Genomic DNA, 14,596 nt, shown 5'->3' with positions numbered 1-14,596 from the left:
TTAATTTCTGAAACCAAATCAACCATCAATAGAGAGAGAGAGAGAGAGAGAGAGAGAGAGAGAGAGAGAGAGAGAGAGAGAGGGTATGCCTGAACACCTGCATACCACTCGCATTGCCAATCTATAATTAAGATTGGACAAGGCGTGAGGCATGCAGGGAGCCAGGCATAACCCATTTTACCTTTCATCTACTAACAAAATTTCACCCCGAACAACATGCAGCAGTTTTTTTTTTTCCCTTTTTCTTGACAAAGGAGCCAAGTGACATTATGTCATTAAGAGAAAGAGTGAATCAGAAGAGAGAGAGAGAGAGAGTAGTGCTACTGCCATGGTCACTATTTTGGAAGTACTCTTTCCCTCACAAAACCTACAACTACAAGTGGATTTAACTTCAAGAGAATAACAGTGGTTTGTTCATTGGAATGCCTGTTTTATATAATGTGAGACATTTTCCATATTTAGTGCTACATTTAATAATTAGATCTCCATGGATATTTTGCCTTTCATACTTTCTTTATCCCAGTATAGAAAGTGATGAATTTTATCAGAAAAAAAAAAAAATCTCCATGGAGATTTACCTTGAAAGATTACTGCCTACTATTTTAGGCCCATTGGATTTGTCCTCTTTAACTTCTAGACTTATCATCAACCAAAAGCACCAGGTGGCCTTCCCCTCAATTTCCTCTATTATTTCACACTTCTTAGCTCTCTTTTATAATTTTCCTTATGAAATAATTACTGTTTGGAATATTATCTTTCTTCATTATTATCTTATTTTCTTCTACTTAAGTGCACCATTATAATACTTCAAATAAACTTGAGTACATATAGTTTACACTAGTGCTAAAACCTTTTATCAAGATATCTTCTAAACTGTTGGGGTTGTTGCTTCAGATATTGTTCCACTGCTATGAAACCAATTGGTTTAAAATTCTGATAATCTGAAGTACTCCATCTCCATCATTGCATATGGGAATATAGAAAGTAGATTGGGAATTAAGGACAAATCTAAAAATTTTGTGTTCTTTTTATTATTTATTTCCTTTTTGATGGTTATTACCAAAAAATAAAAATATAAAAAGATTGGACGACTAGATATATATGGTGATATTGTAGAAATTCAACTAATTATCATGTGAAAAAAAGAAAGAAACAAAGAAAAAATAACTAGATATTGTGATATTGTAGAATTCAATTATCATGTGAATATCCTAAATGGACGTCCATATAACTACTCATAGAATATCCTAAATGTGCTTTATCCACTCAATGTATAGGCTCTCACTCTTATATAAAATTCTGATAATCTGAAGTACTCCATCTCCATCATTGCATATGGGAATATAAAAAGTAGATAGGGAATCAAGGACAAATCTAAAAATTTTGTGTTCTTTTTATTATTTATTTCCTTTTTGATGGTTATTACCAAAAAAAAAAAAAAAAAAGATTAGACGACTAGATATAGTGATATTGTAGAAATTCAACTAATATTGTGATATTGTAGAATTCAATTATCATGTGAATTTTTATCTACGATCGACGTCCATATAACTACTCATAGAATATCCTAAATGTGCTTTATCCACTCTATGTATAGGCTCTCACTCTTTTATCTCTTTGTTGAGAGAGAGAGAGAGAGAGAGAGAGAGAGAGAGAATTACTCCGTGGGATCTCTTGTCATTGTGGTGCTATCTTCGGATTGATATTCCTTTGTTTTGAACTTTACTCTGGCCATTGTGCCAGGTCTTTTGGGCTTGTTTCCTCTTTTAGTTTTAATAAATATTAAAAAAAAAATCATTTTAACTTATTAGTCGAACACTTTTTTATGTTTTAATAAATTCTCTATCGGCCGATTGCTCAAGAAACAACTCATATCCGTTGAGTCCAAAGGTTAATCAAGAAACAAGAGACATTAGGGAGGCAGATTCTTTAGTCCCACATCGACTAAGGGCAAGAGATTGGACTAATTGTTAACTTCTAGCACCCCTTCCATGACTACGATACATTTTAAAGCTGTGAAGCCCATGGGTCAAAACGAAAAATATTGTGGCTTGACTTGGGGCATTACAATATTCATCTATTATGGATGCACTTGGGATCTTTTCAAAATATCTCTGGATCTTTTCACAGCTTGGTTCTGTAGCATACTTATAATAAGGAGCTGAATCGAGTATTCAATCAAATGAAATTGAGCACGTTTCTCATATTTTTCTGAGAAAAAAAAAAGATATATTTTCTTCGCAAAATAATGCTATTACAAAGTTTTACCCGTGGCAACTATGGGGGTAGAGAGAACAACAAATTGGAAGTGACAAAACTAAGGATCCGTAACGAGTGTTCACTTTTATGCGATAACTCTCTTTCCCATTATATTCTCCGCCTTCTTAGGAAATAAGTTATGCGCAAGAACATGCAGAGCACTTACAAGCTGACTTCCAAAAATTACACGACAACGAGTTATTATTATAGTTTTCTTTTCAAGTTTTATCCTTACTTTTATATGTTTGTTACTTGAAAATGAAAATAAATATACCTAAGACACCTATAAACTATAGTACTTCACTAAAGAAGAAAATAAAATTTATTTTTTGCTAAACAACAATTATTTCATTAGAAAATTTAGAAAGGAACCCAGGAAGTGGGAATTAATTGTGGAAATTGAGGGTAAGCCCACCGAGTGCCTTTGGTTGAAGACAAGAGTCCTTCCAAAAAGAATCTTCTAGAATATCTCTTCAATCTTGTCAGCCTAAAACAGTAGGCGGTATTCATAAAGAAAAAACAGTAGGCGGTAAAACAGTTGGCGGTAAATATTCTTTTATGCAAAGACATGCATGGGGTCGTATCAATAAATTTAGCATTAAATAAGGTAAAAGTCTGCTATTATATAAACAGACAATCCCAGTGAACAAAGCATTGATATTCTCTTGAAGTTAAATTCAACTGTAGTCACCTCTCTCCCCCTCTCCCTCTCTCCCTCTCTCCCTCTCTCCCTCTCTCATCCGATTCATTCTATATCAAAGTGTGATATTCTCTTGAAGTTAAAATCAACTGTAGTCACCTCTCTCTCTCTCTCTCTCTCTCTCTCTCTCTCTCTCATCCGATTCATTCTACATCAGTGTCACTTGGTACCTCTGTCAACAAAAAAACTGCTAGTTAGCATATTGGTAGAGAGAAAATATGATCTGAGATGAAAGGTAAAATGGATTATGCCTGACTCCTTGCATGCCACTCGTACTATCCTATCTTATTTAGAGATTAGAAGAGGGAGAGGCATGCACGAAGCCAGGCATTCTCTTTCTCTCTCTTCTCTTTTCTGGTTCACTTTATCTCAATGTCCCTTGGTTCCTTTGTCAATAAAAAACACTACTAGCTATCATGTTGATAGGAGGAAAATATGTTCACAGATGAAAGGTAAAATGGGTTATGCCCGACTCCTTGCATGCCCCTCGCACTGTCCTATCTTATTTAGAGATTGACAAGGGGACGGGCATGTAGGAAGCCAGACATTCTTTCTCTCTCTCTCTTTTTTGATTCACTCTATTTCAATGTCACTTGTTTCCTTTGTCCATAAAAAAAAAAAAACTGCTAGCTAGCATGTTGATAGGAGGAAAATATCTTCAGAGATGAAAGGTAAAATAGGTTATGCCTGGCTCCCTGTATGCCACTCACATTGCCTATCTTATTTAGAGATTGGCAGGGGGAGAGGCATACAGGAAGCCATGCATTCTCTCTCTCTCTCTCTCTCTCTCTCTCTCTCTATGTATATCTAATATAATATAATATAATATATGTATATATCTTACTCATCAATGGTTACATTGGTTTCGAAAATAGAAAAGGTGAAATAGGTTTTTTTTTTTTTCCTTCCGACAATAAGTTGAAGCATGTCTAAGAAAGAATTGCCAATTTCAAGTGGTGTACATGGACCAAGGGATACATCTTTCATGCATGTTGTTTCTCCTCCTTCTTCTTCTTCTTTTTTCTTTTATTAGTTTATGCATATGTTTTCATTTTAAGGTTACAATGTTGTACATAAAGTGTTAGACAAAGTATTCCTTCAGCAGGTGGTGAAGTTCAAGGACCACTCTATCTTAGGGTTCATAAATCCCAAAAAGGTATTAGTACCTTTCCTAAAACCCTACATGGTTCCCCATTTGCTATGATGACATCAGAAAACTTGATCCATCTATCTATATAGATAAAGTATTGATTGAATTCAATGTAGATGATTTCAAGAGATTGAGGAAATTTTTCTTTTAAAAATGGAATAACTCTTTCAAATCTTATTGTTCTCATGCTACTGAACTACCTAGCAGTTATAAAAATAAAAAAAACTAACTACTGTAACATTCCCTTAATGATGATCTAATAATTTAACCCATTTAGCCAAACGTCTTAGCTACCCAGGCTATTCTAATAAAGCACAAGAACAAAAGGAGCCTATTCGGGAAGCAATCATCTAAGATACCCCTAATCTATCTAGAGAAGGATAATGGAAAAAGAGATGACCCCAAATAGTATTGTTTCTGAATACCTGTAATTCCAAAGAAAGTCATCAATTAAGATACAAGGCCTTTTAATTATATCACTTAAGAGAGTCTTCTATTTTTGCCAAAAAAGTGAATCTTCTATAGATGTCGATGGAAATCAAATCAAGATATTTTCCTTTTTCTTTTTTGTGAATTTTTTAAGAGATTCTAGGCGGCTGGCCCACTGGGTTTACGAACGAAAAATTTATGTGCTTTATTTTTTAAGTATCTTATATTGTATCTCTTTAATTTTACTATTATACCTGCAGATGATTTGAATAAATTTTTGTTTTTGTTTTTTTTATCTTAATTTATTATTTTTTATAGGCACATAGAATTAAAATTATTTATTCTAATGAAAACCTAAGCCTTTTTCTGTACTCAATCCCACTAAGCAATGGATTGATCGTTATTGTCAAATCATTAAGAAGCAGGTGATTTCTTTCCAATTCATAATTCATGATATAATATGTTTTTCCACCGTATATACACCCTTATTTGTTTGTTCAGCTATCACTGATGCTAATAAAATCATATTTTCCAGTGCTATCTACATTATTAAGAAGAGGAAATTACACTCCTTTCTGAACTATGTCTTAATAGCACTTTTCCCCACGTGCTTTCATAAATACCCCTCTAGTTTGAAGATTCTTTCAATCGTCCCATTAGTGACTGATGGTGTTAAAATAACCTGTAAAAGGACTGATTTACCCTTGTATCATCTACATGTATTTTCTCTCTCCTTTCCTCATCTTTGGACCTTCTCTCTGCTCTCAAGCTATCTTCACGCATAAAAGAGAACGTCCTGCTCTCTGCTCTCTGCTCTCAAGCTCTCAAGCTCTCAAGCTCTCAAGCAAGGTCTTCTCTTCCTTCGCAATCTCGCTGGAGAAATCGCACCTGCACCCGCAACTTATGGTAACTCCTTCCTCATCGATTCTCATCTCTATCGCAACCATGTCCTTATGAAGTGGGTGAATCCTCCTCCATCACAAGATGGATGGTGACGTGTCAACCCAAAACAGATGCCAGTATTTGGGAAAACGGTTACTTGTATTGCTAACATGGGGACTATAGAACGAGATGTAGCCAAGTGAGGCACCAGTGGGCGTGATTCTATGGCGTCTTTTAGGTGGTTGGAAGAGAGACGATAGGAATTGTTATCCGACTCAGCAACGGTGAAAGAGACTGAGTCTCCTTCAGTGTAACAGATCATGGGCTAGTTGGTTTCATGAGGCCGTGAGAGATTTTTGCTAAAGGGTAGAAGTGGATGAGGGTACAATAGAGAGTGTTTGAGCTGGGGAAGGAGAGAGTGAGTAAATTTAGATATTGGGTAGGGGCACTCATAGAAATATAGAATTTCTACCGGTGGTAGTGGTAACCAAATTACATCGAAGTAGGTAAGAGGGACGGCGGTGGAAGTCAGGGCGGCGACAGAGCCCGGAGGTGGGCGACTTTAAACTTCAAGAAGCTTCACCGGTTTTGAATGCAACCATGAAGGTGAAGATGATCTGAAGGAATTGAAAGGGAAAGGTTCTGTTGGGGGCAGATTAAGGAAGCAACTTATAAGGAGTAAAGGGTAACAATATTGAAATCACACAGAGAACTTAGTATACAACAAACCTTATATAAGGAAACCAAGGGATTTGAGAATATTAAAAGGATTTTATAATATTAAAAGGATAAGTTCACAAAAAAATCAAAAATTTCTTTAATAACTCCAAACTAAGAAACACGGCGATGGCGAAGCACAACCAGCGGCAATGCACAAAACCACAACAATGAAGAAGAGGTAAATTTCAGACCTTCGTTCTCTACCAAAAATGCCTTTTAGGGCTCTAAAGCTGATTTCGTGTGGGAAGGATAATTTCAACATGAAATATAATGTCTTAAAGATGATATCATCACTTAACAGTGTTTCTAACGAAAGTGATATGATTGAAAGAATCTTCAAACTAGAGGGGAGGGGATTAGTATTCATGAAAGTACATGGAGGAAAATGCTATTAGGTCATAGTACAAGGGAGGGAAGTGTAATTTCCTCTATTAAGAATGGAAAGTGTGTCTCATTGTTGCTGATTACATGATTACAGGAAAATGCTTTTCAAGCTAGTGCAAGGGGCTTTTTATATGGGCTGAAACGGGCATGAATGATGGGTAGAATATAGGGGAAGTATGGAGCAATTTGGCAGAATTCAATCAAGCACTTTTTGGCAGTAGCATGACATCGTGGACTTGGAGTGCACTTTCACTTTTTCTGGATGTTCATAATTTTGTGTCTATGTTTTGTGTCTATACCAGCCTTCATGCTCAGACCTATGAACAAAGTAGTCTTACTCATGCAACTTTTTGCAAACAATACCATTACCAAACTCTCACATATAGATATAACTAATCTGGACATGGATTTGTCTCTTTAACTTTTTAGAGGGATTCTCATGATCTTCTCATCAACAAAAAGAACCAGGTGGGTTTTCCCTCAATTTCCTCTATTATTTCCCACTTCTTAGCTCCTTTATAATTTTCCTTAAGAAATATTTACTGTTTGGAATATTATTTTTCTTCATTATTATCTTATTTCCTTCTACTTAAGCATATATTACAATAAATTCTATTTTTTTCCCATTTGATAGCATGTTCAAAAACATGGAACGGTCAGTATCGGCCGGATTGGCCTTGACCAACCCCAGATCATGATTTTTCCAATCCAATTTCACTTGTATGGTTCAAGTGTAAAATCATAATAAAAATTTATGAAAATAGATCTGTCCAACATGGTCCAATCTAGTAAGTTTAGAAATTGTATCAGAATGGTATTGGCCTTGATCATTCCCATGACCATTTATGACTTTTAGAACCTTGTTTGATAGTGATCCCCCTATCCAGGATGGGAAGAAGTATTAAATGAGAACTTTGAGATTAAATGTATTATGTTTCTTCCCATTCCTGATTAGCCACTTATTTCTCCAAAATAAGAGATCAAAGTGATTTGACTCATTTTTTCTAATAAGTTGACAACTTTACACCATTGCGATACTCCGAATAAACTTGACTAAATATAAGATACACTATGCTAAAACCTTTTCTTTAGATATCTTCCAAACTGTTGGGGTCATTTCTTCGGCTATTGTTCCCCTGGTATGGATCCAGTGCATAGTGCACTGGTTGCAGCTTTTGGTTGTAGAGCAGGTCCCAGGAGTGTGGAAGGTCTAAGGATCGACTCCTGTCATATGCATTCCCCCCCCCCCTTCCTATCATCTCCCCCTTCCCCTCTAGTGTGCGTGAGTAAAGTTCCCTTGGGCAGTTAAGAAAGATAAAAAAGATAACAAGATATTGTGATATTGTGGGTTTGAGTCAACATGCGTTGTTATTGCTCATTCGTCCTATGGAAGTGCTGCTTGCTGTGTAGGTCTTTCGGCTTGGGGGCTATCATCAGTACCATGGAACACTCTTTTCTGAGAAAAAAAAAATATATATATATATCATGATAGTATAGAACTTCCATTTATCATATGAATTTTATCTACATATGTCCATATAACTACCCACATAATGTCCTAAATGTGCTTTATCCACTCTTAAGTATAGGCTCCACTCTTATATATCTTTTTTGAGAGAGAGAGAGAGAGAGAGAGAGAGAGAGAGAGAGAGAGAGAGAATTACTTCGTAGGATCTCTTAGTTCAGCATCCTCCTCTTTGCTTTGGTAATAATCTCCTTGCTTGTTGTCATTATGGCGATATATTTGGATTGATGTTTATTTGTTTTGGACTTTGATCTTGCTGCTTATTGTGACATTCGATCTCTAGGGCTTGCTTCCTCTTTTGGTTTTATAAATGTTTTATTCACTAAACAAAAAAAAATATTTTAACTTATTAGACAGATGTCTTTTCAAGTTTTAATGAAGAGGAAATTACACTACCCTTCCTCTTTGTACTTTGCCTTCATACCATTTTCTCTGTGTATTTTGGAAAATAGCACTTCCTTCCCTTGCAGTTTAAAGATTCTATCAATCGTACCCCCTTCCTTTAGAGAACCCAATTAAGTGACGACATCACCTTAAAATATGTTATTTAATCCTCAAATTACCCTTTTGTGATCTAAAATATTACGACTGACCTTTTGAGCTCTAAAATGGGTTAGGAGTTCGAAGTTCGAACGCTATAACTGATAATCAAACTCACTGGCATACCACAACCAATGCTTATTGAGGAATGAAGATTATTCAACGATCCTATTCTTGATTTCTGAAACCCTAACAATTTTTTTTCCGAATTTTTTCGTTGTGGATTTAGTAGTGTACTTGGTGTATTCCAAGTGAAAGAACAAAGAATCAAAGCTTACTATTGTTTCGTGGAAGTGGTTTTATGGCAAAGAGAGAGCGAAGAAGCTCTATATTGATAAGAAATTCGAGGTTAGGTTACCTCACTAGTTGAGACGAAGGTATTCAATGGCGATGGAACTAAAGGGGAAGATGATCGACGCTTCTTTGTCGCTTCTTCACGCATCCCGAGTGAGTGGACGAGCAAATGCTCTACTAACGCTGCGGGTGTTGAAGAGTCTAGTAATGATGATTCTCTTATGTACATGGAAGATGGGAAAAAAATCCTTTGTTTTTCTCATCCATGTTTTTCCTTGTTTTGCTACCTGCAGAACACGACACATGGACAATTTTAAAACCAACACACTGGATGTAATAATCCTCATCCAATCTTGGCCGTTGGTCTTAAAGTTGTCCACGTGTCGTGTTCTGCAGGTAGCAAAACAAGGAAAAACATGGATGAGAAAAACAGAGGATTTTCATCTTGGAAGATGTGGGAAAGGGGAAAGAAAGGATAGGTATTAGACACAAGCGTAATGTTGTCTTTTTAAATGCTATTTTAACATCGTCATTGACTAATGAGATGATTGATAGAACCTTTAAACTATAGAGGTGGGGAGTGGTACTTTTTAAAGTACGAGAGATGGGGGAAAATGGTATTAAGGCAAAATATAGGGGAGATGAGTGCAATTTTCTCTAGAAATTCTCTATCAACTGATTGTCCAAGAAACAACCCATATCCGTTGAGTCTCAAAGGTTGATCAAGAAACAAGAGAGGCATTTAGGGTGGCAGACTCTTGAGTCCCACATTGACTTAAGTGAATAAATTAAATTATTATTATTTTTTTTGCTAAAAGTCAGCAAAAGAATATATTAAATTTGAATAAAGAATTACATGCTTAAAGAATGAGAGAATCAAAACATTAGACTACCACTCCACCTTCAGCATTGCCATTAGCAGAGTAGCAACCTAATCAGAAGAAATAAATAGTTAACAAAACCTAAATCTTGGTCTCAATTGAGAGTCCCAACTGATATCATGAGAAACAAAAGGAGGCGTTGGGATCCAACTTGTAGACAATCGAGCAGATGCAACATGCTTTTCCAATCTATCAGCCACCATGTTTCCCTCCCTACAACAATGTGTAATCCTCCATGTGATGCTATCTAAATAACATTTACAATACCACAATTTTTGCTGAAAATGCCATGGGATTGTTTTTTTATTGATGCAATTCACCATTGCCTACGAGTCACACTCAATCCATAATCTTTCAATATTCACTAAGGTTGCAGTGTGCAACCCAATAAAGAAAGCATTGAACTCAGCTATAAAATTTGTCTCCACTCATTCATAAGCTACAAAACATCGTAATGAGATCCACCGCTGTCCCTGATGACCCCTCGCCCCAGAGTAGCTCATGTTACTAAAAGAGAACCTGTCAATGTTTAATTTAATCCAATTATTGGAGGAGGTGCCCATACAACTTCAACAATCCTCTCAAAAGGCGCTCTGGAAACAGATAACATGAATTTCTTAGAAATTAATAAATCTATAACTAAGGAGATATGAATTTTTTTCAATTTTGAGAAATCTTCTTGCATTATTGCTTTCACCACCAGATCAGCAAGACGAGATTTATTGTCATACCTTCGATTATTTCTTTATGTCCATATCTATTGAGGAATCAAAATAATTGCAGCAAGCCAAATCATCCCCAGCGAGACCACTATTGCCTTTCTCTTCCACCAAGAGAATAGCTCTTCCAGAAAGGGGAAATCACACCATTTTAGATTAAAAAAAAAAAACCCGAAATTTTAGACCAAATCAAACCTGCAAATTGACAGTCCCCATAAACAAATGCTGAAAAGGTTCCACATAATTGAGGCAAAGATGACATCGAGACGCCAAGGGTATGCTGCGCTTGGAGACCTTGCCATCTGTAGGCAGGCTTTCATATGCTAACCGGCAGCCAAAAATAGATGATCTAGGATGTAGACCGTTTTTCCAAACTAGCTTGGTGCAGGAGCAGCTAGGAGATTTTTCTTTGATGCTTTCCCAAGCAGAGAGAACAAAAAACTTTCCCGACTCTATAGAGACCAAACTCTTCTAAGCCACTGTTGGGAGATGAATTGCCTTTACAAGATCACCTACTGCCCTTAATTCATTAGAGAAGACTAGCGGGAGAAACCATTGCCCTTCATCTAAAAAATCGGAGACCCTCACTACTAAACTAATAGAGTAATATTCACCATTTGAAGTATTATCAATTGGGCATCTATCTTTCAACTAGCAACCATACGAGAAACTGATAGACATACCATCGCCAATGATCCATCTTTCTGAAACACTGTCAAAGTCCCGTACCTTTCTCAACCCAGGCAAGATTGAAGAAGAGATGTTTCTTTTTTTTAGCGCCCCATTGCTAGCAACAAATCTACCTCTCAAAAAGGAAACAATCATGGAAGGATCAGATTTAATAAACCAACAGAGTTTTGATAGGAGAGCATGGTTAATGTCCTTCAAACGATGAACCCCAAACCCTCCTTATTTTGTTTTTTAGCTTCAGAACATTAATAGCTTTAGAAGCATTCGAATCCCCACACCATATGAAATTGCGGATCCATCTCTCCATTAATAAAATCAGTGAGCAAGGCCAAAGGTATACTGAAAAGGTGTATATACGAATACTATACAAAACCGTCTTTACCAGCTCAACCTGCCTGCCATTGATAAGAGTCGACACTTCCATTTAACTAGCCTTGATTTAATTTTATCCATTAGAGGCGTGATAAATTCCTTCTTGACCCTGCTTTCAAAGATATCCACCCCTAAGTAGCAAGTGGAGAATGTACACTCAGGAATTTCAAGGACATCCTTAATTCTTCTTTTCTTGCTTGGCTGAATCTCCTAAAAGATTGAGTTAGTTGAGAACCTCTAGCACCTCTTTTATGGTCACGACACATTTTAAAGCCATGAGCCCCATGGGACAAAACGGATAATATTGTGGCTTGGTATGGGTTCGGGGCGTTACAATATTCATCAATCAAAGTAGATTATCCATCAGTTTTGGTTATTATGGATGCGTTTGGGATATTTTCCTACTTATCTGGGCTGAATATTAACAGAGATAAATATTCCCTAATCTTAGCTCTTAGGGGGGGGGGTCTCCCAAAGTTTCAAACTATTGCTTTTGCAATTCACTTGTTTCATTTAAAATGTCATCTTTCCATTCAGTAATTGAGTATAAACTCGTTTATTTATTTATTTTTGTTGGTATTTACTGTATGATCTTGTAAGATATTTGAAAACAATTTTAATAATTTATACAAGGGTTAAAAAACAATACCTCCTACTATACCCTATGCCCACACACATGGGAAAGTGGAGCTGAGACATGAGTGTCTTTTCACAATCTGGCTCTACTTCCCCATGTGTTTGGGGGTAAGGTATACTAAGAGGTGACCTTCTTTTTTTTTTCCTTTAAATAATTATAAATTTTATGAATCAAACAACAAGGAACTGAGTCAAGTAATCAATCAAATGATATACATCACGTTTCTCATCTCTTTTCGAAAAAAAAAAATGGTCGTAAATTAATGCTATAACAACAAATTGGAATTAACAAATCAAAGGATCCGTAATGAATTTTACTTTTATGCGACACACCCTTTCCCGCTATATTCTCTGCCTTCTTAGGAAACAAGTTATACGTGATAGCATGCGGACCTATATTGTCCTTACTTCTATATGTTTGTTCCTTAAAATTCAGATGATAAGATACCAAGAGACCTATATTACTTCACCAAAGAAGAAACTAAAATTTATTTTTTACTAAACAATTATTTCATAAGAAAAATTAGATAGGAGCTTAAGAAGTGGGAATTATAATAGTGGAAATTGAGGGTAAGCCCACCTGGCGCCTTTGATTGATGACAAGTCCCCTGAGAAAGAATATTCTAGAAAATCCCTTCAATCCTATAAGCCTAAAACAGTGGGCGGTTTTCATAAAATAAAATAAAAAAAAAAAAAAAAGAAGAAAAAAAAAAAAAAAAAAAAAGAAGAAAAAAAAAAGAAAAAAAAAGAAAAATGAAAACAGTGAGCGGTAAAACAGTAGGCTGTAAATATAGGTCATAATTATTTCATGGAAAGATATCCATAGTGATCTTATAAATAAATTTAGCACTAAATATGGTAAACATCTGCCATTATATAAACAGACAATCCCAGTGAACAAAGCATTGATATTCTCTTGAAGTTAAATTCAACTGTAGTTGTTGTAGAGTGAGGGAAAGATTGTTGCGAAAATAGTGACCAAGGCGGTAGCATTATTGTCCCTGCAATTCACTATCACACACTCTCCCTCTCTCTTTTTCGACTCATTCTATCTTAGTGTCACTTGTTCCTTTGTCAACAAAAAATACTGCTAGTTAGCATGTTGATGGGAGGAGAATATGTGCAGAGATGAAAGGTAAAATGAGTTATACCTGGCTCCCTGCATGCCACTCACACTGTCCTATCTTATTTAGAGATTGACAGGGGGAGAGGCATGCAAGAAGCCAAGCATTCTCTCTCTCTCTCTCTCTTCTCTTCTTTTCTGATTCACTCTGTCACAATGTCACTTGGTTACTTTGTCAACAAGAAAAGGGAAAAAAATGCTAGCTAGTATGATGATAGAAGGAAAGTATGTTCAGAGATAAAAGGTAAAAAGGGTTATGCCTAGCTCCCTGCATGCCACTCGCACTATCCTATCTTATTTACAGATTGGCAGGGGGAGAGGCATACAGGAAGCCATGCACTCTCTCTCTCTTTCTTGATTCACTCTATCTCAATGTCACTTGTTTCCTTTGTTAAAAAAAAAAATGCTAGCTAGTATGTTGATAGAAGGAAAATATATTCAGACATGAAAGGTAAAAAAAGGCTTATGCCTGGCTCTCTGCATGCCACTCGCACTGTCATATCTTATTTAGTGATTGGCAGGGGGAGAGGCATGCAGGAAGCCAAGCATTCTCTCTCTCTCTCTCTCTCTCTCTCTTCCTTTCGATTCACTCCATCTCAATGTGAATTAGTTCCTTTGTCAATAGAAAAAAAAATGCTTGTTAGCATATTGATAGGAGGGGAATATGTTTAGAGATGAAAGGTAAAATGGGTTATGCCCCTTGCACTGTCCTATCTCATCTAGAGATTGATAGGGGGAGAGGTATGTAGGAAGCCAGACATTCTCTCTCTCTCTCTCTCTCTCCTCTCTTCTGATTCACTCTATCTCAATGTCACGTGGTTCCTTTGTCAACAAAAATAAATAAATAATAATAATAAAAAAAACTGCTAGATAGCATGTTCATAAGAGAAAAATATGTTTAGAGATGAAAGATAAAATGGGTTATGCTTGGCTTGCATGCCCCTCGCACTATCCTATCTTATTTAGATATTGACAAGGGGAGAGGCATGTAGGAAGACATGCATTCTCTCTCTCTCTCTTCCTCCTTTTTCTGATTCACTCTATCTCAATGTCACTTGGTTCCTTTGTCATTAAAAAAAAAAAAAAAAAAAACTGCTAGCTAACATGTTGATAGGAGGACAATATATTCATAGATGAAAGGTAAAATGGGTTATACCTGGCTCCCTGTATGCCACTCGCATTGCCTATCTTATTTAGAGATTGATAGGGGAGAGGCATGCAGGTAGCCAGGCTCTCTCTCTCTCTCTCTCTCTCTCTCTCTCTATATATATATATATAATATTTGTTTATGT

The 14,596-nt window shown here is 36.2% G+C and overlaps 1 pseudogene; it reads right to left on the bottom strand.

Annotated features, from left to right (window-relative positions):
• Positions 1-3,983: 3,983 nt before the first annotated feature.
• On the bottom strand, positions 3,984-10,745 carry LOC122069262 (annotated as a pseudogene).
• Positions 10,746-14,596: the final 3,851 nt, after the last annotated feature.

Source organism: Macadamia integrifolia, unplaced genomic scaffold (assembly GCF_013358625.1).
Source record: "Macadamia integrifolia cultivar HAES 741 unplaced genomic scaffold, SCU_Mint_v3 scaffold566, whole genome shotgun sequence".
Lineage (NCBI taxonomy): Eukaryota > Viridiplantae > Streptophyta > Magnoliopsida > Proteales > Proteaceae > Macadamia > Macadamia integrifolia.
This window is presented reverse-complemented; position numbering and strand designations above follow the sequence as displayed.